This window comes from Sinohyriopsis cumingii, chromosome 7 (genome assembly GCF_028554795.1).
Source record: "Sinohyriopsis cumingii isolate HCF-2022 chromosome 7, ASM2855479v2, whole genome shotgun sequence".
Lineage (NCBI taxonomy): Eukaryota > Metazoa > Mollusca > Bivalvia > Unionida > Unionidae > Sinohyriopsis > Sinohyriopsis cumingii.
Window position 1 is genome coordinate 65,909,368 of NC_142967.1, and position 24,740 is coordinate 65,934,107.

The window sequence follows — 24,740 nt, forward strand, 5'->3', positions numbered from 1 at the left end:
GCTGAGTTAACGTACTTCCTTTTTTTAACTGTTATTTATAGACTTTTGCTTTTAGTCAAACAAGAAACACTCAGTTTTTCTCTTGTATGTTATGCTTAGCTGTTGTAATGCTGATGTAATTTCTTCCCCTGACAAGGAGCTTGACTGGCTTGAAACTTTGGGGACCTGTAGTGTAATTGCGCCGTTTCCAGTTGTAATATCTCTTGTTAATTGATCCTAGTGATTCTAACATGTGAGGCCAGAACTTTCCGTAGATTTTCTGGTAATGTTATATATATATATATATATATATATATATATATATATATATATATATATATATATATATATATATATATATATATATATATATCTGTGTGTGTGTGTGTGTGTGTGTGTGTTATAGCGCAGCGACAGTTCATTATCACTGGGTAGTCATTATGTTGACAGCAGCATCAGGATTAAAAAATTTGCGGCACCCTAATATTTACTATCATTGTGTACATTGACTTGCTGACTGATTCACATACAGGATTTCATACAAGTATTATATATTACCGAATACTAGTATTTACAGATTTTAATACATGATGTGCACGTGTTTATTAAATAAGGTTCTGCAAAAATTGAACCGTGTGGTAAGGTTGTGTTTTCTCCCACTGTCAGCGAATAATCATTTCCGACAGTGCTTCTTATTTTTTCAAATAGATATGTGTGTGTGTGTGTGTGTGATTTGGATTTTTAACGTAACTTTAACAATTTTTTAGTCCTGTCGCTTCGATGTCCGCAGTGTGACAGTTTATATTGACGCCTAGCACTGGGGCATCATGCCGCAGACATGTAGCATGATGTCCCACCCAGTCACATTATCCTGACACCAGGCCGACCAGTCCTAATACTAACCTCTTAATGCTGAGCGCCAAGCGAGTAGCTGTTAGTACCATTTTTGTAAGTCTTTGGTATGACTCGGCCGGGGATCGAACTCACGATCAATCGCATCCGAAGTGGACGCTCTAACCACTAGGCCACCCTAACGGTCAAGTCTTAATGCATTATACATTTTATTAAACTTTAGCACATAACATAAACTTATTTTATTTTATTCTTTATTTATATAATGGTCATGTTATCTCTTTCCGCAAAATGTGTATCAGTTTACAAATATAACCTACAAAGTATGAAGGACATTTATTCAGAGAATGCTGGTCATGAGAGTAGTGAAAGGGGTGAGATTAGCGACAATGGGAATTAGCATTAAAAACACCCCCTGGGTAAGATTAGCGACAATGGAAATTTAACATGGGCAAAAAACCCTGGGTAAGATTAGTGACAATGGAATTTAACATTGGAGAAAGGAAAAAAAGGAAATATCCATTTTAGCGACAAAGGCATTCGAACAATGGAAAAAAATATCGATTCTAGGGACAAGGGGAATTGAATATGGGGAATAGAGTTTGGGTCTGTCTAGGGACAAGGGGAATTGAATATGGGATTTTTTTTTTTAAATTTTTAAAATAAATTTTTTTTTTGAAAAAAGGGTAGGCAATTGAAAGTCATTCTCTTTTCGAGAAATATGGGTGGCCCTGAAAAGGGCCTTTGGGTTTTTTTCTTCTTCTTCTTCTAACTCCTTAACTTCTTCCACCATCCTCTTATTTTTTCCATCATTCCTTTCTTCTTCTTTTCTGTTTCCGGCATCCAGTCCGGGTGACCCATGGCTCGGAACTTCTCTTGGATTTTCATCCAGTTTGAGTTTAGTTTCTCTAGTTCTTCCTTTTTCTTTCTATTTTCTTCTTCTTTTCTTTCCTTTGACCACTTTTCTTTGATCTTCTTGACCTCTTCGGTCAGCACATTTCTCATTACTTCTTCGGCTTTCTTAAGCTTGTCTAAGCCACACTTCACAAAAGACCAATCTGTCCATTCGAGAATGTCTTCTAAAAAACACCTTACACTCGTCACATAAACTATGGCTTCTTTCAACTTACCCACTTTAACATACGGTGGGTTAATTAAACCTCTGATTCTCTTCTCCTCATCCTCTATCATTTCTTTTACAATATTGATGGCTAAGTGTAGTCTGGTTACTTGTCTTGAGACGAAGTCTTTTGTCACTGCATGCCTCCATTCCTGTTCAAGCCTTTCTGCTACATTCAATCCATCCACCATCCAATACCAACTTCCCATAAGGTTGTTATACAAAGCTGAAGCTGCTGGCATCTTCTTGTTTGCTTATTCCGTAGAATGGGCTCCAATGGCAAACACTGTTAGTTTTATACTTAAAGCGCGGACGTGATTGAAAACATCCCCCTAAGACATAAAATTGATCTTACCTAGACCATGACCAAACAACGCGCGGACGTGAAGGAAAACATACCCCCTTACTTTCTCATGTCATATAATCTACTATCCACATACGTGAACCAGCAATCAACAAACCCACAACTACTATTTACACACGCAAATCATTAAAACAAAATCCATAATCTACTATCCACACAATCATACATGAAAGGTTACAAAACCCAAACTATACTCTCCACATACGCTAAGAAACCCATAATCTACTATTCACACCCACGTACTTGAGCGCTTACAAATACAAACACACAAACACACAAACACACAAACACATACCCTCACACTATTAAAAAAAGAGTTAGTGTTTATATTCACACTACTCTACATACACACATTGGCAAATTGATGGTTATTTCTTTTCTAGAGTATTGGGGTAGCCCTTAAAAGGGCTGTTTGTTTTGAACTCCAGATGCACCTATCTAATGATGGCACCTTCCTGGCCTGGCGCCACACACGCATCTTCTTCCCCAGTCTCCTTTCACCTTTCTTCTTGGGAGCGCAGATGGAGGATGATTCGCTTCAGCACCCCAATCCTCTGTCTCGGGAATATTGTACGACATCCTCTCTCCTATTTTCTTTTCCTCCTCTTCCCTCTGTCTTCTCTCCTCCTCTTCCTTCTTTATTCTTTCCTCTTCTGCTATAGCCTCCGCGGCCAGTTCATTTAACAGGCGCCTGACATATTCCAGACGTATCTGGAGTTCAAGAAGTTTACTTATTCTGCTATTCATTCTGGTGTTGATCAATCAACAAGGGTAGCTAGACTGCCCATCGAGTTTCAATTTATAGTGAAAGCGCGGACGTGAAGGAAAACATCCCCCTAAAAAAACATAAAATTGATCTTACCTAGATCATGACCAAAACAACGCGCGGACCTAAAACAAACACTCACTCACTTTTTTTATACTACCCATCACTATTCTAAAAATTTTTTCATTAATCACTTCAATAGACTATCCACATACGCAAAGCAATCCAATCCAACCCCTAATCTACTCTCCCCCACACCTCAAACACCAAAAAATCATCTTAATCTACTATCCACACCCACGTACGTGAGCGGTTACAAACACAAACACACAAACACACAAGCACATACCCTCACACTATTAAAAAAAGAGTTAGTGTTTATATTCACACTACTCTACCTACACACTTTGGCAAATTGATGGTTATTTCTTTTCTAGAGTATTTGGGGTAGCCCTGAAAAGGGCTGTTTTTTTTTTGCTTTTTGTTTGCTATGGCAATCTTTTAGTTTCTAAGAATGCGATGTCCTCTGAGGATAGACTTTCTGGCGATAGGTCTGCTTCTTCGGAAAGAGAAGAAGAACTCTTTGGTGTCGATACGACAATCGACAAAGCCTCTGTCAGCTTCAGGTTGCTGCTGCTGCTGTTGTTGTTGTTGTTGTTGCTGCTGTTGCTGCTGTCTCTGAAGTCTGTACTTCTCTGTCCATTCTTCTTTCTCCCTGTTCACTTCTTCTCTGAAGAGCTCTTCTATCAGGTCTTCGGTGACTTTTAACATTCTCACATTCTCTATTTCTTCTGGCTTCGGTATCAGACTGTGTCTGACCCTATGCAAATTCACGTAGGCTTCGTTGAGCTTAACTAGTTTGGAGCACATCTTTGTAGGAGGATGAGTCGACAGTGGATGGTTAGACTGGAAACAACCCCCGGTTCTTAAAGTCAAAGCACGGACGTGAAGGAAAACATCCCCCACACCGTTATCGAGCCGCGACGTTCAATGAGTGTCATGAGAGGGATAGTAAGAAATTAAAGAGCATCAATCCAACATTCTTATAGCTAAACAAAGCACAAAGGCATTTTTTTTAAAACATAACATTTTTTATTCAAAAATCACTTAACACTAAACAACAACAACTCTAACATATTTTAACAATAATCCAACGTTATAACATCAAACATTTTTTTCAAAAATGACAAACATTTTTCAATTTACAGTCTACTTTAAAAAGGGCTGACAACGTTGTGAATTAAATTGTGATTTCCACTGTTGGAAATCATTAGGCCATTGATGGACACTACGTTTCCTAGCTTGAGACAAAAGATAAGCATAATGGTCACAAAACCATCGATCTACTTTCACATCGTTTCTTGAAGAAGAACGAGGATCAAAATGAGTCACTAAATGTTCTAAGGAATAGCCCAAGCTGCGATGATGCAGAAAATACACACAGTACTGTCCACACACCAAGGAATCTGTGCCTTGTAATTTCACATTATTGAATCGGGTGGTCTGACCATTTCTTCTCATAAAGTCAATGATATCGTCTTCCAAAGGGGGCAATCAGTACGAATCGAAATATTCCACACATCCTTCTTGAGGAAAGTAAACGGCTACCCAGTGGGTTCCTGGGAGATGACTGTCGTCCGTGTTGATCACGTAAGCTTGATGGTCTTGAGGTTTGCGATGAGGAAGTTCATCTTTAGCACAGACGACAGGATTCCAAGAAGCCGTATACGAACTGTGGTTCAAAAGGTAATAAAGTTCCCAGGTATCCATTTGTGTGTTGTTTTTTTCTTCTTCACAGGTAATAATAAGTCATCAATTCGATCCTGACTTTTTGCTTGAAAATGTCTGACAAATAACCGTTTCTTCGTTTCGTCTCCTCACTCTGATTCAGGAGAGCTTCGATACGATGGATCTCTTGAGTGGTTAATGGTGGACAAGAATGTTCACGCAAGTCTTTATACCACTGGTGCCACACGTCTTCGTCCGAGATGAGACTCCAAGCTTCGTCCAGATACTCGTCCAATTTTTCTTCTTGACTCAGCATCAGGCATTTATCGTGTTGAATTTGACTGGGATGATCGTTTTGACATCTATAGCAATTTTTCTTGATCGATTCCGTCATTTTTTCCACCAAGTGTTTGGCAAAACAGGAGACTAAATGGGCTTCTTGTTCTGGCCATCTCGACTTCATCATGACAACTTCTTCGTCTTTGTCTTGGGATTCTCCTTCCACGGTCTCCTCACATTCCATGTCTAAAGTTTTTCCACTAGGTAAAGAGGGATAACAGTCTTCCATGGTTTCTAGTAATCTAGAATGACTTCTCTCAAACTGTTGATTTCTATCGTATTATCGAATTCTGCATACAGGATGACGTTCAACGTTACGTCAGGGTCTCGTTTTGCAAACTGAATTTCCACACGAATCTGGCCGGATTTTATAGTGTGGAAATGTCCCTCGTCGCTGCCTTGGTCTGCAGTGAAATCGAAAGCCCACAAAGCATAGCCTCCTGCATAATCCTCGTACGTAATGCCGTGACTGGTGTTGGTCCCTAACTGTCCCGTGGCTTCGTACAGCGACAAGTACGATCTCAAGTAATTCATCTTTGTGGAATCAAAGTTAGGTTCGAAAGGTCGGGTACACAAGGTCTTGCCATCGCGACTGACTTCAATCTTGGACACGTTGAAGTGATGAAAGTTGAAAGGATTTTGTGTGAAGTCTCCGTTGAAGGCTGAATAATTGACGATACCAAGGATTAAACGCTTGGGTAACTGTCCTTGGAACAGATAAACTTCGATCATGGATAGCTGTCCACTAGGAATGGTGAAGGTTTTCACTTCCACGCGTCGTATGGGATACTTGGCGGTCGTTCTGCTGAACGTTTGACTGATGTCGTTTCCCACTTTAGGTAACACTTCCACGCGTCGTACGTAGAGCTTGGCCTCCTCGATCTTGCTTTTAGGATTGCCATTCTTAATAGCATCACCATCAGCCAACAAATGGAAAGCGGCACTGCTACGATTCAGTCTCAAGCGAACATTTACCCCGTTCAGCAAATATTTCTCTTGCAACCACATGTCCAAATGCAAACGATCCATCAGTTCTAAACTCTTTCCATCTAAGATTTTCTTTTCTCTTTCCACAAAGCCGTCATTGCTTCCATCTGTTTTGTCGAACTTTTCCGCTTCGTCAGGTTCCCATAGCACACAAGCATTGAGATGAGTAATCTTGGCATCTATTCCGTACGTCAAGAGATTTTCCAGGTAGGCACGGTAAGGGTAAGTATCCATGCTGCTGCTGACCAGTTTGTTATTCAAGTACAAGTCCACTGAGCTGAACAAGGAATGCATGAAATTGTTGACGGGAGCTATATTTTCACTGTCTTCTACTCTATTACCATCCTTATCTAGAACTTTGACTTTCAGGTACAAGTAACTGCTATTCAGATCGATGTAATCTTCGGGCTGTCCTTTGATGTCAAACTCGATGGGAGCGGAATCGGCCAATGAGGAGACGGGGTTAAATTCCACCCATTGGGATTCTTGCATGGTCATCATGGTGGGGGGGCATGGCAAACAGATCCAGTTCCGACTTGGAACAAGCGCAAGACTCTCGGTGCATCATTTTTTTATTGCTGTGTCTCAATAATCGAAAATTCTAAGTCTCGAACGGTTCTTCTTTTCTTTGTCTTTCTAGCTTTAGACGTGTGAAGTCTGGTGAAAGGGTGTTTTCTTCGTCGTCTCTTTCTGCCTTGTCCTTGCTGAATGCCTGACTCGGTAGCGTGCAGGGCATTTATAGGTGTTTCGCGTCGGCCCAAAAGGTCTTTGCCCGTTTGCAGCAAGACATTTTTGCCTGCCCTCATGAAGGCTTCTTTAGGGTTTTGTTTGTCGATGATGACATTTTGGAGAAATTCTTTACCTTGTGTCAGTACCACATCTTTCAAGGCGTGCAATCCGCGTGTCACCATCGGTTTCAACACCGGGGCCACCGAACGAAAGGCCGATTTTAACATATCTCCTAAACAGTGTCCTCGCTGTCGAGCAACCCCTCGGTACACTGGGTACATGATTTACGAATCGTGAGAGAACCGTTTTCGAAAATGGAGTTTCACCGTGACTTTTCCTTTGGTGAATGGAATATTTTGTCCCAAATCTCCTTTTATAACAATGTTGACCGTGTCCAAATACGACTTGCTGACAGGCAAATAGTGAGGATGTACAAATTCGCGGTGAACGTGGTAAGTGTTTCCACCTTCCTCGTCAGTGGCCGTGGCAGAATTTACTTTGAAAGGAATGACACGCATTAACGGCACGGAGGTGTGTCCCACCACGTTGTACTCCACCACATCGGAGTACACGAACATCAAATTCAGTCCCTGGTTCAGTTCTACCGGGAAACGAAAATACCTTGCAAAATGCATGTTGTTGTCAATCTCTGCGATGTGATTCGTTTTGGAATGCTTATCCATCGTGACCAAATTGAGGTCTCCACCCAAAATGTCATACAATCCAGGGCAAAATTTAATACGTATACTTCTATCCTCACTTTGAAATTTGATGAGTAGACGGTGAGACTGTTTGTGACACTCAATGGTGACACGTTTATCTACTTTGGTCAGAACTTTGTCAAATGTTGCATAGAATTTGTCAGCGATGGCCTCCACCAGATGTTGACCACTAAAATAATGGCCTGAGTTAATTTTAAAGTGATAAACATAAAAAGGAGGAGAAGTGTCACTGCTGTTACGGGGTATTGGGTCCTTCGCAAGATGTGATCTATGTTGAGGACTGATCGTCATCTGTTGCTGCAGTGCTGGGTCCAGAATTTCGACGTCAAAAGTGTTTTGAGTTTCAGTGATGTTTTTGATTTGTGCTGGGTGAATCATTTCTACCAAAGCCACTTCCCAATGAGCTTCGTGATCTAAGGGGATGGCCTGAGGTAATTTGGCCGTGTAACAGCACAACGTGTTATTGGGAAACACCTCCATGGAACTGTCACTGGGTAAGGTTAAGTAAAATTGGTTTTGGTGACTCATAATTCCAGAGTTCTGTGGCTGTCCGAGGGGTTACTGGAAGTCAGAGGAGTGTCTCCGCCCAAAATTGGGTTGTTGTTGTTGGATTGGTGACTGACACTGGCACTGGACACAAGGTTCCCGTGGTTCCCGTTCGAGGTGAATTTCAGGGAGGGATTGGGAAGCAGGTAACCGATGCAACTGCTCAATAAAATGGTCCACAATTGTTTGTCTCCTTGTTGCAAACTCAAATTGGCAATGGCTGCCCCGATGACACAATACACCACGAAGATTTGGCAGAAAAAGACGATTTGCATTTTAGGCACACGTTCTCCGCACCACACCCACAAGGGTTGTTTTTGTAAATCTTGCACAGAAGAACTAGGTGAAGGAGTGGTCGACGTAGCTGCGTCTGTGTGAAAGGGCGTGATGGTCACTTCTTTTTATAGTCGATGACTTGGGAAGCGTCGATCCAAGAATCAAAACTGGGTGGATATCCTTTCCAACGTACTTTGACTTCTTTGACACGTCGTTTACCCACTTTGCGGGTTCTGCGTTCGAGAATGCTTTCGATGTCGTACACGTCGTCTTCTTTTTTGGTGACACGTTGTAACTCGGGCAAATAAAACGTTCCTTTGAGCATTTCTCCGTTCATGTCTTCCAATTTATAAACGGCAGGATGACGGCCATGCACTCGTCCAGTGACACGAAACAATTCGGTCGTCCAGTTGGGTAAGTAACCTTTGTCGAAAGTGCGTTTGGTTTTGCCAATGCGCACCCAATTTCCTACGGCCAAGTCTCCACTTTTCTTGGGGACAGCCCTCGTCGGGGACGTACCAAACAGGCGCTCAAACACCATCACTTCGTTGTCGGGAGTCACGTCTTGCGGGGCACGTCCGATGCTTCGATGGTAAGATTGGTTGTACGCTTGCACCAGGTGCGGTAAGATGTCGATGTACTTCAGAGTGTGGTGATGCGTAAAATATTTCCACATGCGTTCTTTCAAAGTGCGTTGAAAACGTTCCACGATGCTGGCTTTGGTTTCGGGATTCTCGGTGGTAAAAAAATGAATGTCACGTTTCTTTAATTCTTTTTGGAAAGCATGGTTCAGAAATTCGGTGCCTTTGTCCGTTTGCCATCGAAGAGGGTGACGACCGCTTTGTTTCAACACCCGTTGCAGGGCTCGCACTAACTCGCTGCTCGATTTGGAAGTCAAGGGCACGACCCAGGCAAATTTGGAAAAGACGTCGATGACACAAAACAAATATTTGTAGCCACGATTGTAGCTGGCCAAATGAGAGACATCGGCTAAATCGGCTTGCCATTGATGATCGATGCCTTCCACTCGGGTGCGACTTCTGGCAAACTTGCGTCGAATGGGTTTGTGTAAAGTGTAGGTAGCTTGTTCTTGTAACCATCGTTGCACTTGAGGTAAACGGAGACTTTTCAGTCGACTTTTGGCAGCACGATACAATTTTTGAACTCCTGCGTAACCTGCAGGATGCGAGGGATCGTAGTAAATGCTGGCTAAGACTTTTTCCATTTTTTGTGTTGGTTGGTGTGTTAATAAGATACCCACTCTTGGAGGATGCTACTCTTTTTCTCTTGGGGTATTTTCTTGGATTGCAATGCTTTGCGTGTGCGACCGGCAATAGGTGTTGAAGAGGAGGATGTCTGAGCGGGGGATATCGGTTCTTGTTTCACTTCTGTCTTCACTTTCTTTTTCTCTTGTGATGAAGAAGGGGTGGCCATCATCTTTTTAATCCATCCAATTCTGGAGGTAGGTGGTGTTGTTAACTTGCATACTTTTTCTGGTGGAGTTTGAAACCCTTCTTCTTCTTCTTCTTCTCCTTTTTCTGTCTTGGTCACTGGTAGTGGTGGTACTGGTACTGGTACTGGTGATGGTGCTGGACTTTTCATCAAGGTCTTAAAATCTTTCAGAGTGGGTAGAGCTGTTTCGTCTAAAGCTTTCTGGTGAAAGAGTTGCAGTCGTTGGAAGAGTTGACCGTACTTTGCGATTTTTCTGTTTCGGACAAATCTTGGCGATCCATCAAGGACTGCAATTCGTGTTGTAACTGGGACATCTCGCTCAAATGAGGATTGGGAGGTAAATGCGGGGTGCGTTGTTCTTGCCACCAATGGTATTCCATCCATCTTTTTTAAGGCACTAAAGCTAGTTTTCGTCCTTCCATGGGGTTGTCAGGGGTCGATTCTGAAATCTTGGGACTTCCGAGGGCCTTTTTATCTTGCTCCCACCAGTCCTCCCAACATGGTTCCCAAGACTCCTTTCAGTAAGGGGCCTAACAAGAGAGGTAAAATGCCTCCACGTTGGACCAACATCTTCTTTTTTTGACGAATCGGAATTTTCTTTTGAACCATTTGGCGAAGAACGTGACGATGTTTGCTTAAGCATTGTTTCTGGTGTTTGGACAAAGGGATCGTGCCTTTCAAGACGTTCAAACAACATTCGCACACGGTATCGATGACCTCTTTGGAGGCCGATTGAATGAGTTTTTTTCGTAGGGGTGGAGAAGCTTTGGACAGGACAGATAACATGTCCCCATGTTTGACTAAACGTAGTGGTAGTCCTTTCCTTTTCTTTCCTTGGGGTTTTCTGGAGGGTGACATCTTTGAGTCTTCAGGAGCACCAAAAAGACACTGATACCCTACTTGGTCGCACACCTTTTTTGTACTGGAACGCGTCGCCACTGATTGTCTTTACGTCGTATCAATTTGAGGACAGGCATGACACGTCGTGCAGGGGTACGTAACGGACTTAATCGAGCCAGTTCTTGCTTGGACAAATCCATTAAACTTTGTAACATGCCCGATCTTTCTTGAACTTTGATTTTGGGAGAAGGTACTTTGTGAGCAGCAGCCACTGCTACTAAATTGGAGGGTCCTGCCACTGGGGAAGTAATTTTTGGGGTCATCAACGGAGAAGTTCTTGGTGTGATCAACGTCTCCAAGTATTCTTCAGTTCTTGGTGTCATCAACGGAGAAGTGGATGAACGTGAGGCTGCCGGAGATGCGGTCGCCGCTGTGGCAGGTCGTGGTTTGCGAGTGTAAAGTTGCGTCCTGGCCGAAGTGCCTCTCTTGCGACTAGTTTTCTTCTGTGGACTTTTCTTTTTCTGGGGACTTTTTCTCTGTTTCTTTTTCTGGGGGCTTCTTTTCTTTTTCTGGGGTGGTGCCTGGTAAGAGGAGGGTCCCGCCACTGGAGAAGTTCTTCTTGGGGACCTGGTCTTTTTCTTCTTCTTGGGGCTTCGTTGGACTTTTTTTCTTGGGGAGAAGTTTGGGGGCATTAGGATCTCATCTTAAGAGAGAGCGAATGATGACCCCTCCTAGAGTACCGCTCCCTCCAGGTTTCAAAATGATTTGTTTTTTGGTTTGAGTGTCGATGCGGGGATCGGCCAGTTGGACCAAAGCGACTTTGTTTCGATCGAAAAAGCGTTGGGTTTGATGAGGAATCTGAATGATTTCTTGGAGTAATTGACGTGCCGTCACCGTGAACCATCGTAAGACTTCTTTGAGACTAGCTTCTAAGACACGAGCTCGAATTTGTGGAATTTTTTCTCCACTGATGCCATACAAGGCACGAATCAATTTGACGGGAAGATGCGACTGAAGGGACGTCATGTTGACGCTGTGTGAGACAGACGAAAAGGGTCTGAGGTTTTTATAGATTTTTTTGTGGAGTGAAATTAAGTCGAGGACGGAGACGTGTACAGAACAGACCCTCCGTCTTGGCACCAGTGGTGATACAAGTGGATACAAAATCGCAAATCCTCGGGGGTCGTAGGTTTCAAATCGACGAGTAAATAGGCGTGTGGAGTTTGAGTGGCATCGTCGTACGCCTGAGTCAACCAAGGCGTTCCTAACTGTTTGGCTAAGACTTGCACTTGCGATTTATCTCGAGGGCTTTTAAACAAGACCACGTAATGTGCATTGAGACTGATGGTGCGATGGGCTTTACTTTGTTGAAACAAATTTTGGGTGATGTAAACGACACTGGCATTACGGTGATGCCCTTTGCGCGTGAACCACAGTTTAATTTCTTCTTCGTCTTCTCCTAACATGTCGTCGAAAATGACCAAATGGGTTTGACGGGAGTCAGAGACGATGTCGTCGTCTTCTTTAGGAATGCCTTCCACAAACACGATGGAATCGCCTTGACTTTCTCGCAAGAGGCTGTACGCCGATTGCCACTCTTTGTAACACCACACGATCCGTTGAGGTGGCCGATCGATCAAATGATGTTTATGTTCGATCAAACGTTTGACGAATTCGGTTTTGCCTGAACTGCTAGGTCCAGCAATGAGCATGTTAAAGGGATGGCGAAGATACAAAGCCTCCCAACTGGCACGATCTAAGTGTTCGTCGATGACTTTGACAGTAGAGGAAGAGGGAGCAGAGACAGCAGAGGTAGCCATAGTGTGAGAAATGTCACTTGTGACACGAAAACAAACAAGACAAGAGTTTATATACTTTTCTTCAGAACACGTTTATTGAATGTTTCAAACATGAATACGAAAGACAAAAATACATAAAAGCCAAAGGCTTAAGTATAAGGATAAAAGGCACATGATAACCATTAACGTGGAATAAACACAAGTGTCTGTACAACATGTTTTGGGTAATGTTCTAACCAGTTCTATTGTAGGGGGTAAGGTCACACAAGTGTCCTCCCAAAAGGGTCTTTCAGGCCTGTCCACGACAGTCCCGTCCTGGGTGACGGGTTCTTCTGGCACCGTCACTAACACAGGTTGAAAAGTCACAAGGCTCACAATCGCATTCCACTTCAGAAGCCCCACACTTGAATTGTGCCTGTCTAAACTTGTTTTGTGTTTCTCTGAAAGTATTCATCTTGTTCGCTCGATCTTGGTGGTCACAATGAACTATCGATCTTGCCTAGGGTTCCTTTTTATATACAGACCAATACCGAGGTCTCCATACGGTAAGGTGAAATGATTGGGAAGTCGCACTCGCTTCTGGTACACGATTTGATAGACTTTTTCCAAGGGTCGACTGACGATGTGGTGAGTGGGTAAACGTACAATTTTGTTCGGTTGATAGGTGGTCACTTTAAAGTTTCCATCCTCTCCCGATTGCAAGGCTTCTTTCAATACCCCAAAGTTCACCACACGACTGGTACGATAATTCAGAGTCAATCCTTTCACTTTACACGTCGTGTGCAATTCTCCTTGTGGGTCCCGGTATTCGTAGCCGTAATTTTTGGGACCACCACTGACGAAACTTAGAATCTTGTCGTCGGGATGTTCGTCTGTCCAGGCTCCTAAACGGTCTCCTTCGATGTCAGGGTGCTGTTGACTCGGGTGATGGATGTAAATGCAACTGTTCGTGTCAAAGTACAGGACACGTTCCCCTAACAGTTCTAAAGCTTCGTACAATTTTAAGCGAGCATGAGCTGTCACGTAAGCCGCAATGATGACATTTCCAAAAGGGTCGTCTTGTACAAAGTCCAGATCTTCTTCGTAATTGACCAAGATCAAATCCTCGCGAACGACGTCCACGTGTTTCATGTATTTGGTTTTGTCGTGAATCATCTGAAAGTAGCGGGAAGGTTCTGTCAAATATTCCGTCTTGGGTAAACACGGTCGTTGTGCCATTTTACCCCACAAGCAATTTAACATCACTTTGGCAAACGACCGCCTGCCTTCGTTTTTCTCGATGTGGTCTAAAGAGATACCTTCTTGTTCATAGTATTTCTCTTTGAATGTCTTTTCGTCTTCGGAAGTGTGACACCAGGAAGGATAGCCGCTGGCTTCTTGCTTCAGTTTCAAAAAAGGCATCCACGTAGTCGGCGAAAATGCCTTTCTGCGTGGGGTCACCCTTGTGGTATTGTTGTGTCTTGGGAAAGTGGCAAATTTCGTACACTTCTAACAGTTGGTATCCCATGTCCAGAGCTTTGAACAATTCTACGCTGACCCAGGTTCCCGTCAAGGTCCGTTCTTCCTGGGTGTGCTGACAAGGTTGGTCTTGGTTGCACGTTTCGGCACAAGTACGGCACAATGGAAACATCATTTTGCCTTGACAATGGTGAAGTAAGACGGGATGGTATAGGTTCGTGGGAGGCAAAACTTTACACTTGATCAAGCCTTCGTATTGTCGAATGTTTTTCAGGTCGATGTGTTCCGTGAACAATTGTGGGTGCCCTGCAGGAAAGGGACAATATTTGCACACGTAAGGATACAGCGAACACACGTCCAAGTATTTGATTTCTTCTCCTTTCTCTTCGTCGGCTTGGTACAGCAAACAGGTGGCATTGGTCCTTCCTCCGTACAAACTATCCCTCGGGTTTAGGGGGTCCATCAGCTTGTAACTTTCCACGGCAAGTTTAAACTCGGGATCGGTTTTCATACGGTGATCGTACTCGTGTTCCCACATTTCCACCACTTGGTATCCTTGCTGTTCTAACTTTAGGCGTCGCTGACAAGTGTCCTGGTACAAGTCTTCCATGGTTCGTTGTAAAAACTGATTTTTAGTGCTACGATCAGGGTAACAGACGGGACATCCGTGAAATAAGCAACCGTTAAACTCGTACACGATCTTGGGGTTTTCTAAGTCCCAGCCATCGACCGAATACGTTCCGATGGTCTTTTCGCCTTCTCCGTTGCGGGCTTGCTGAATCCATTTGTCTTCCTTGTCGCACAAGTAATGTAACCAACGTAGGGCTTTGACCGAGTATTGACGCTTGACATAGTGGGTCGTTTGAGGACTTATGACAGCCACGGTGTTTTCAGGTATGAATCGTTGTCGATACACTAAGGAACACGCTTTGGCAATGGTGCAAGCTTCTTTCAAAGGATCGACCCCTCCGTGTTCCATGAACAGTTCGCGAAATTTTCCACAGCAACGCCGTAAAATGTCCACGTCAGAACGACAATACTTTAGCATTTCTTCCTGAAAGTCGAAAGGGTCCGAGACGTGAGTCTGGTACCAAGCGTAGAAAGCTTCTCGTTGTTCGGTACGCATGTTGTCGGGGTCGTAATAGTGAGCCTCAGGCAAATGGGGTAGAACGGCGTGTTGATTGGCTTCCGTATTGAAAAAGTGTGGAAAGTACCTTTTAGCCATTTCTGTCATTCCAAACGTTTTAGGCATTCGACTCAAAGGCATGGCCAAATAGCTCATCGAATCTTTAAACTGTACTTGTCCCACTTGCATGAAAATGATTTTGGCTCCGTTCAAAGTGACTTTAGGACGTTCGGTGCCTTGTTCCGTATAGTATCTGAGAAGAAACTGTCCATCGTATCCGGAGAAATTGTGAACCATCACTATGGCATGACGATGACAATCTCCGTAACGTTCGATGTCCTCTTGGCTCCACGTCTTGTCGATGGGATCTAAGACCCATTGGGCAAAATCGGCTAACGTGTTTGGTCCTCGAAAGATTTTTTCACGCCCTCCGGGAATCTTGCTGCAGTGAGGGCAATGACTGAAGATAGGTTCTTGAATGCACTTCTCGCACGCTCGATGAGCCACGCAGAAATTAGGAATGTGAATGCCAGTCTCTTGCATGCATTAGAAATCGAAAAAGATGAAATTGCCTTTCTTCTTGTGACCGTCCTCTTTCTCTGGTGGGGGTTGGTATTTTTGCACGTAGCATTCGTGTTCCAAGCCCACGATGTGGTGACAAATGTGACATTTTTTCTTTCCTGAACATACGTGTGCCTTGGCATTATTGGTACGTAGGCCTTGTCGACACGTAGGGCACAATCTCAGCAGTTGACAAGCACATTTCTGCTATGAACCTTGCGTCTTCAGATGTTGTTGGTAACAGGCAGGGCTGACAAACGTGCGCAGACAAGCAGGGCAATGTACTCTTTCTTGTCCTTCGCTCAGACAGTGTGGAGAGGCCAAACATCCTGGGCATTTCCATCCGCAATGTTTGTGTTGCTCTCGATTGTTATAGCCATAGTCACATTTCTCACAGTAATAACTGTATCCCAGGAATCCAGTGATAGTGGTAACGGTATCGAAATGGTCATCGTGATAATAGACATGAATGTATTTTCCGTCCTTAAAGTCTTGACCTCGAAACAACAGAGGTCCGCGCATTTCTTGAGGGTGCACTTTCAAGGTGTAGAGTGGAGCTAGGACATCTTGCAATTTCTGCATCTCAGGAATGCCACAGGGTGTGTCTTTGGACAGTCCGGCTTGTTGTAACAGGAGTTCTGCTTCGTTTCGTTGTTTGGCTCGGTCGGATCGTTGAATAGTTTTCCAGGCTCTTTTCCATTCTACCGTGTCGTTCTTGTTGGCATAGGTTCGTCCCACAACGATGGCTCGGGCTAAACACATCTGGTCTTGAGAATTGTGAATTCGGACGAGACTCTTTTTGGTGTTGCGAAGGTCGTTCACCAATAACACCTTATTGCGTTGTCCGGTCCCTTGAGGAGGAGAGACGTGGGCCATTTTCAGTGTGGCTCTACCATCGGTGATGTCAAACTGGTCATTAGATTGTTGTACGTGTTGAATCTTGTCCATGACTTTGGAAGGGGTTAGTTCTGCAGGTCTGCTAAACTCGATCCAAACAGGGTTTTCAAGCTGTCGTGATCTATGGATAGTGTCAAGCGATCGTCTTCTTTGGGTTGACATTGTCACTTGAGTGCGGTGAGCAAAGAATCCCACATCTCGGTGATAAACCCTTCTGCTTTCTCCAATGGTACGTCGGACTTGAAATCTTTAAACTTCACTGTGTAGGTGTAAGCCGTGGTTCTAAATTTCCTAGAGGAGCGCTTTTCCGTCTCTCGAATGGAATAGTACTTTTCAGGGTTGACTAAGGGTGGTGAACTTTGTTTAGAGGGTTCGGATTCTGGTTCACTCATGTCCTCTTCAAAATCACTGGTATGAATTTGTGCCAAGACTTCAGCTCTGGTACGAGGCGATAGATCACGTTTCTGCCTCTTACTTTCTTCTTCTTCTTTCTTCTCGAATGAATAGGATCGTTTCATCTTGAGTGCAAAACGTCAAATGACTCAAGTGTAAACACCATAGACTAATTTATAGTCATGGCAAACCAGCGTATATAAAAAGGGTGTGTGTCTTGTCCTTTCACTATTCATTTCACTCTCAAACCGAGCACAACGATGGAAGAGACTACCCAGATGGAACGTTTCATCAGAGCTTTGCGAGGGGTCATTAGAAAAGTCTCTTCAGACCAGCCGACGGACTACTCTCCTTCCTTTCGAGATAAAAGTCAAGATACTTGCTATATCTGTCAGAAGAAAGGACATTGGTCTTCAGAGTGTCCAGACCGTCAAAAAAGAACAAAAACAGGGGCTAGAAAAGACAAAAGTCAAGATACCTGTTATTATTGTCAAGAAAAAGGACATTGGTCTCCAGATTGCCCAAAAAAGAAACAAGAGGAGTCGGAAGAAAAGAGGGATTCTTCAGAGGAAGAAAGCAGCCAGGTGAAGAAAAAGAAACAGGAGAAGAAAAGAAGAAGGGAAGAAAGTGAGGAAGAAGAGGAGGAAAAGACTGTGACGGTGAAGAAATTGAAAAAAAAGAGAGAGTAAAAAAAGAAACAGAAGAAGTGAATGTAATTTGTAAAGTGTTCTGTTGTGAATTGTGAATTGGATTGTAACTATGGATAAAAGAATACATTAATTATATAAGGTAAGTGTCTTTGAGTTTTGATTTTAAAATAAGAAGCTACACTCACGCACTCATACACAGACATGTACTATAAGGGTAAAATGGTTTTTTTTTGTTGATTTTTGAGTTATTGGCAAATTGAAAGGCTATCTCTTTTCGAGAGAAGTGGGTGGCCCTGAAAAGGGCCTTTTTTGGTGTAGGGGTGAGTTTAAGCAATCAACTTTAACTGCCTTAAGCCTTTGCCACGGCCGAGGCCTACTTCTGATGATGATGATTGGGTTGAAATCACTAAGGGTGGTACGATAGGCTTAGTCACAGGGTTGGCGTGTTTAGCTCGGGAAGGTCGTATTCTCTTCGGTCGTGATAAAGAAGTCTGATACATTTGTTTCAGACTTCTTAACTCCGCTAAAATGTCCAACAGTACCGTAGCCGTTTGATTTTCACCCTCTTGTTTCTTTGCTGCTACTTCTTCTTCTTCTTGTTTTTTTCTTACCTCTTCTTGTTGCTGTTGCTGTTGCTGTAGGAGAAAAGCTTGTTCCGCTTCCTTTTGTCGTTGCATAAATTTCTCCAATTCTTCTTTCTGTCTCTGTCTAAAATTCTCCACTTGCGGTAATCAAGAATGAGACGAAGGTTCCGGAACAAATTCTTGCGAGGTAAGAAAATCCACAAAATCCCAATGTACCTCTTCTGAAAGAAAGTCCGGGTTCCCTTGGGCGGTCTCCACTGCTGGTGCACCCCAATGGATCGTTTTCTGAGTTTCCGTCATGTTGAATCACTGTCGCATAGATTGACAGAACACAGGCGCTAGCGAATCTATATAGACCACGTGACGTCACAGACTGCTCTCTTCGGATTGGATGCGGACTGACTGAATTTTGTAACGCGTGTTCGGATTGGTGAATGAACTCAATCCGTTTCAATCCTTCCTCTACCTATGAATAAGCGCAGTTCACTGCATTGATTCACCTGTTCTCGTCGCCTCACGATGTGGACCACAGTTGAATCATCCACCCTTGTGTCTTCAATGATGTTTAGGACGGACATGCTCATGTATGTCCGGTCCAAGTGGACTGTTGTTGATAGGACAGATACTAGTCTATGGATGAGAAGAGTTTACATAGAAAGACAAGGATGCCTCAAGAGGGTACTTGTGTATGGACCTGCAGTTAGAAGGAGTTTAAGAAGAAGAAGATGTGACAGATGCCGTCTATGTTAATATTAATATTAACATAAACCCAAAGGCCCTTTTCAGGGCCACCCACATTTCTCGAAAAGAGATAGCCTTTCGATTGCCTACCCCTTTATAATTTTTTTTTTTTAAAAAAAAATCCCATGTTCAATTCCCCTTGTCCCTAAAGTAGTTTTTTTTTTCTAACATGTTCAATTCCCCTTTGTCCCTAGACAAACCCAAACTCTATTCCCATGTTCAATTCCCCTTGTCCCTAGACAGACCCAAACTCTATTCCCCATGTTCAATTGCCTTTGTCCCTAGAATCGATATTTTTTTCCATTGTTCGAATGCCTTTGTCGCTAAAATGGATATTTCCTTTTTTTTTCCTTTCTCCAATGTTAAATTCCATTGTCGCTAATCTTACCCAGGGTTTTTTGCCCATGTTAAATTTCCATTGTCGCTAATCTTACCCAGGGTGGTTAATGTTAAATTTCCATTGTCGCTAATCTTACCCAGGGGGTGTTTTTAATGCTAATTCCCATTGTCGCTAATCTCACCCCTTTCACTACTCATGAGTCATGGTAAGTTTCACTATATATCTTTAATAGTTTAATTGCCCGTCCTTGGAGTGGAGGCATGAAAGAAATTTTCATCATAAAACCAAAAGGTACTTAAAAAATTAAACTTTGGGATGAGCTAGTTTAAAAGAAATTTCAAAGATAAAAATTAAAAATGAAGCAATAAAAGGAAACAAAAGATTCGGATTACTTGTTTGGAAAATTGGACGTTACACACATAAAGACAAATGTCGGTATGGGTGTTTATATATAATATGTTAGTTATGCATTAAACATCTTTGTTTAGCTTGTGTTTTACTCATGAGATGACTGACATGTACGAATTTCTCTTGAAATTCGGTGCAAGGCGAAATCCTTTTTCGTTATCTCAATAGCCAGCATCCGTTTTGCATCTCCTCATACACTCTAGTTTCTCTATTTTGATTCACTGCACCGCCTAAAACAGGAAACAACTGAACCGCCAAGATTCGTTTCGATGTAATACGCAGCGTTCAGGTCAAGTGGTAATAAGAGACATGTATCTCAACAAAATTTGTCTTTCTAAAATCATAAGGCTCGGACGAAACAAAGCCTTATTACTTAAGAGATAGTATGGTACAACAAAGTTAGATTACACTACGATACAATGACACGGTCAAAGAGACCGTTCCGGTGGCCCAATGGTTAGATCGGGAGGTCCTGTGTTCGATCCCCGGCCGAGCCATACACCAAAGACTTACAAAAATGGTACTAACAGCTACCTCGCTTGGCTCTCAGCATTAAGATGTTAGTGTTAGGACTGGTCGGCCTGGTGTCAGGATAATGTGACTGAGTGGGACATCATGCTATATGTCTGCGGCATGATGTCCCAGTTCTAGACATCACTATAAACTGCCACGCTGCAGACATCGTAGCGATATGACTGAAAAATTGTTAAAGTCACGTTAAAAATCTAAATCACACACACACACACACACACAGAGAGAGAGAGAGAGAGAGAGAGAGAGTATTATTCTGAGACAATTTTGAAATTATTCAAAGGAGATCCGGACATTTGAGGATCTTAAATTTATTCGAGGGTTTAACGCTATTTTTCAGCACACGTTAGGCCATACATTGTGGCCAGTATAACTGACGGAGGCAGAACCCAGGAAGAACCACCGAGGCACGGGAAGGACTTGAATAGAACTTCGCCGTTTTGATATATCAAGACTGTTGGCGGACCAGTACATTCGAGGATCTGAAATTTATTCCAAACATTCTATTCCTTTTTACTTGAATAAAACTTTGTAAGGATTATTTTGGATTGAATTAATGATACTGTAAGCTCCTCTTCAACTGTCAGTGTATAATTTTAATAATTAAACTATTTTTAAGTTTCACACAGCTTATTGGTTTTGCTTTTGTCTGTTACTCAGTTTATGGCGACAGAGTCGTAATAATAAAGCACAGAATATTTAGATTTTGTTTTTTTAGGGGGATAGTGGTATATTACGTTACTTCCAATAATTGTTGTTCAAGTTATAGTATAGAGAAAAACTAGCATGGTGTTCAATAGGTTCCTATTTATTTCGAAAACAGCTGGGGTATTACTTGTTTATGGAACCTGATTCATGGTATGGTCACTGGCTGTAGGTTGGCATATAAAGTGTATGTTTTCCCTGTTCTAGTGGTAAAACTGAACATAGGAGTGGAGTAGGTTGATTGGATGTATTCAATTTGTGGGGTTCTTTTTGTCCATTGACTGTTGGGTTAAACATGTTCTCAGTGAAGTTATTTGATCAAACATTTGGATCATATTGATTGTTCCGTTATTTGAAGCATTCGTATTTTGCTGCTACTAAAACTATTTGCTTTGGCAAATTAATTTGTATTATAAGATATTGAACACCGTCTTGTTATTTAATGGGATATTCTTTGTGATTATGTCCTCAAGGGGTTCTTTTATTGTTACTTGAAATTCACCTAAATATTATTTGCCACAATTGTTCTGTTTGAGGTTAATGTTTATCCTTTGTGACGTTCACTCCTATTAGATTTAGATTTGGCAACGTCCATTTGGTTGTAAGCATGATCACATGAAAATAAACAAGTTTCTGGACATGATTGAAATGAATCTTAAGTTTAGAAATAATGTTTGTTCTTCCTAAATATCATATAAAAGCATAACCTTAACTTTTCTTGCATTCATAATTTTCCCTTTCGTTAATCTTATATTGTCATATAAGTGGGTCCCTAAATCAATTAAGGGTTTAAGCTCCGTCATATTGCGTAAATACAAGTTGTAATATTTTTAGGAAGTGAATAACGATACTTTTTCGCTGCCCACCAATAGGTTCATAGCATTATGACTCAAAAGTTTAAAATTATGTAAAGAGGAAAGTGGTAAACATAGCTGCCTCTCAGTCAAGTGATCCAGGTTAAAACCAACCAATGTGGACAGTTGTTGTCTTCATTGTTTACATCCTGTTTTACCTTGAACTGGAAAGGAGAATTATGTAGCGTGGCCGACTTACATCTGTGCGAAATTACACAAACCACAGCAGAATATAAATGGTACACTGCTGACATTATCGTACGGGTTATCATACGAAATCTGCTTTCAATATGTTATACATATTGCTAACCAATACATGTTAGCCTAAGAAAAAGTAAATGTGCTTGCTCGGAGAGAATAACGGATATATTTCATGTCGCGGGGGAAAAACTTAAGTATTTTCACCCGTTGAGTCGCCACTCCTAAGAATTCTGAGTCTTCCACGCACGTAATGAAATATATCCGTTATTCACTTGGAGCAAGCAAATATCCTCTCTTCTTTTTACCTTAGGCCGTGGAGTACTCTATATCCTAAAAAAAGATTATCTTAATAATTCGGTGGAACGAAATACGATAAATAAATGTTCACTGCCCGTCAATAGACATTGATAACATTATGACCAAGCAATTTAAATGTTTCAAGACGCTTTGGTGATCTAGAGGTAAAAGTATCTACCGCTCATACTGTGTTCAAATTTTGTAATGGGTACGATCATATTTTAAAATCTTGTTTTGTTCAATGTTTTGGTATGTGCTGTTGTACTTTGAATTGGGAAGGAGAATAATGTTACTGCTTATATTTTCTGTACGAATGGACAAAAGAGACGGCAGAACTTCAGCGATCACCATCTGTCATTATCGTGAGAAGTACAGTAAGAAATCTTCAGTCTGTGATAGATATTGCAAGCAATTCGTTTGAACATAAAATAAAATGAAAATTTTGCTAGCGTGGAGCGAATAATGAGTATATTTCACTTATATATTTTTATATACCCGTTATTCACCCGTTTCTAGCAAATATCACATTTAGGTCACTTTAATATGGGAATGGGAGAGGGAAAGAATTAATTTATCTATTCATAGTTAATGAATATACTATGATTACACGCCTTCTGAATGAGTTAAATAATTATTGTGGCTTAAAAGTAATAGTGCAGCTTCTATCATCCATGTGCACGGTTCCTTATGACACTTTAAAAAAAGTTCAACATGAAAACGTTTGTAAATTGATGTGCACGTGTTATAATATAGTTTTAAAAGGCATATATTTATGATTCTGATCATCTTAAAATATAATTTTATTTTCCTGTTTTGTTTGGTATTTCAATATAAGCATCATAAACACTGTCACTTTGATGCTAGATCAGACTAAAAGAATGTGTGAAGATTCGGTCACCATAAGGATGTTTTGACTGTCACAGTTGTGTGCAGGCATTGTGGCGACGCAGTATTATGGCAAGATATGTATTTTCGATTACAAATAAACTTTGTTGTTTCAAACATGAATATCTCAGCTTGATAATAGGAATTTTAATATATTTTGATGGATTCATATACAAATATGTGCTACAGTTACATAACACAACATGATGGCAATACGTCACCCTAATCGTCACAGCAACCGTACATAGTCAGATTGACTTTCATTTTCATGTCCAACCAATCTAAGATAGACGTTTCCTCAAATTGCGAAGAAACAAAACCTTATTTTCCGCGAGTGTGATTCAAACTTGCAATATTTCGAGCAAAAGTAAGACGCGGTACCCGATTAGTCCACCGAGAACTCATAGTTGAACTTAACAGTGCTTGTGAAAATATGTGTGACGCTCTCCTTCGATTTAAAGTAAATATGAAAACCATTCTAAGTCTATTATATGCATGGTCCCGTGTAATGGTAGGCATATTTCGTTTCGGAATAGTCATTTTAGGTCTCAAATATTGACTAACACGTCCAACAACAATAATCTGAGTTGTTTATCACATTCACTGTTGTTCATTTAACCGTCCCTTGTATAAAGAATTTTTTTTTGTTGATTCCGCTTTGAAAATAATACTTTCGCCAGAATACTCAATTTAAGTCTACAGAAAGCTTTCTCTTACTGTATAATTAAAGACATGCAGAAATAGGCTTTGTTCTTGATTTAGTACATCATTATACAGGATAAGGTACGCTTTCTTATATGTGTGTGTGTGTGTGTGTGTGTGTGTGTGTGTGTTACTGATAAACCTTTGCAGCAAATTAGGGAAATGGAAGCATTCATCACACTATCAATTTTATTACTGAATATCTCAGAAGAAATTGCCATCAAAACAACAGATTTAAAAATTATCACGTTTTAGAGGGTTATCCCACCCATTAGTTGTAAAAATAGACAATTGTGCAGGCTATCTATCACAGGAAGCTACAACGTCAACACTGTCGTATCAGTTTCCTTGGCTGAGTTGCCTGGATCTGAACAGTCGAAAAGGGGAGGGGGGGGGGGCAGACCAAAAATAAGTTGCGACCGATTGAACCCTCGTCAAGGCCCCGCTTTGCAAAATGGGGGCTAAATAAATGCTGTTTTAGCCAAGTAGTGTTGAATTATTAAACTATCCAAAGGCCACTAAGAGGCCTTTATGTAAGCCGGGTTACTGTCTTTGAAGGCGCCCCCCACCCCCAAGGTTCCATTGTGAGAATGTTGATTTTACCTGCGGTAATGCTGATTTATTAATCTGAGACTAGCCAAAAGGAATGACTGCGACCAGGTTGATTGACGTTGAATATATGTTGAATCTTGGGTACTTGTTAGGAGGGGGCTTGTTGCGAGAACACACCACCTGGCGAATCGCTAAGTGCGAAACGAAATTTCTGATATTAAGAGGGCTACTCAGGCTGATTTTCAATTTTGTTAATTTTGTAATCAAGCACACACACCTACTAAGTGAACCAATCACCATTGTTTGGGTTGGTTCGGAGGGGCCACAGGCAAGTGCACCCGGTTAAGTTTTTTGAG

The 24,740-nt window shown here is 41.8% G+C and overlaps 1 long non-coding RNA gene across 1 annotated transcript; it reads left to right on the forward strand.

Moving 5' to 3' along the window:
• Positions 1-12: 12 nt before the first annotated feature.
• Positions 13-20,812, forward strand: LOC149795427 (uncharacterized). Its single transcript, XR_016422327.1, has 2 exons — positions 13-262; positions 20,529-20,812. It is a non-coding gene; the product is annotated as an uncharacterized LOC149795427 (long non-coding RNA).
• Positions 20,813-24,740: the final 3,928 nt, after the last annotated feature.